The sequence below is a fragment of the Gekko japonicus genome, unplaced genomic scaffold (genome assembly GCF_001447785.1).
Source record: "Gekko japonicus isolate JY-2015 unplaced genomic scaffold, Gekko_japonicus_V1.1 scaffold5176, whole genome shotgun sequence".
Taxonomy (NCBI): Eukaryota; Metazoa; Chordata; class Lepidosauria; order Squamata; family Gekkonidae; genus Gekko; species Gekko japonicus.
In genome coordinates, this window is record NW_015175529.1 from 51,668 (window position 1) to 53,153 (window position 1,486).

The following is a 1,486-nucleotide window of genomic DNA, read 5'->3' on the forward strand; positions in this document are numbered from 1 at the left end:
GCAGCCCCACCGACCTCACAGGGTGTCTGTTGTGGGGAGGGGAAGGGAAAGGAGTTTGTAGGCCTCTCTGAGACTCCTTTGGGTGGTGAAGGGCTGAGAGTTTCTGGAGGGACAGTCAGTTGGGCTTGGAATTCTTGAATTTATGGGCACCCAGAAGAGGTCTAATTTTGTCGGTTTTCTTCCTGATAAACAGGACCTCCGATTACCAAACCTGACCTCATATCCTGGCTGGAAGAAGAGGAAGAGGTGTTTCTTCTGGCATCTGATGATGAAGAGGGATTGGCAGGTAGGGGCTTAAGATTTCTCTGTCTTGGGACCGTGTGTCGCCCGGGCTTCCTTCCAAGGGCTGGTGGGTTTCGGTGGCCTTGTTTATCCTCCCAGTCTTCCCTGATGAGAGCTTGGATGAATTGTGGCTGCTGAAATGATGCCTGTAGTTGTTCACCCCAGAAGAAGAGGCCATTTCCCCTCTGCCTACTGTTATGCCCCTTATGCCAAGTCTAGGCCCGGTATTGTCCACTCTGGAAGGCAGTGTCTTTCTGGCCAGGGTGTTTGCCAGCCCCGTTTCGCCTGAGATCCCTTTCACTAGAGACGCCAGGCCTCGATACCGGCTCTCTGTGCCTGCAAAGCACAGCACGTGCTTTATGGGAGAAAACGTATTCAAAGCAACCCCAGACTGTTCTCACGGGACCCTATTTTGCCCCACCCCACCCCACCTGCTAGGCATGGAGCAGTGTTGCATTGGACTGTGGAGGGTCTGACACATACAGGATGCCAACATAAAATCCAGCCTCTTCCAGCGGAAGTCCTGGGTGTGTTTAAACCCTATTCCAGATCGGTCTACTCTGATTAATAGCCGATGGCCTTTTGTCTGGATCTGCCCGCCAGGAAGCTGTTTACGTGACCCAACAAATGTGCAGGGAGGGGGCTTAGCAAAGGGGGGGGGTCTACACAGCAGATCCCCACGTGGGGGTGGGGGAAGGGACCGGGGAATAGGAATTATGGGTCTTATAGGAGGAGCAGGCAGGCTGGCCCAGCACCCATTCGTGCATCGCCCTCTCAGTTCTGGGTTTGGGTTCGCTTTCTGAATGCATCCCTGAGCCTTTATACAGAGGCACCAAACTCATTTATTACGATGGCCGGAACTCCTGTAAATATCCCTTTGTCGGGCTGGCCCACGCGTACCCTAACATGTAATGCCAGGTACGGGAGACATAAAGACAAGGTCCCTCAGGACTGGTTAGTCGGGTTGGGACAATAACAATTGATTGGCACATTAATGAGATAATACGGAGAACAAGAAAAACTGAAAAAGTGACGCTTAATATATGTCTTTAAAGAATCATAGAAAAGTGAACAAAAATAACATACATAATCATAGAAAAATATATTGACGGTGATCTTCGGAATGTCTTGCCATTTCGAAGGAAGACCTTCCGAACAAAGATGTGGGCAGGTTCTACTATACATTACAGCTGTTAGGTTTATT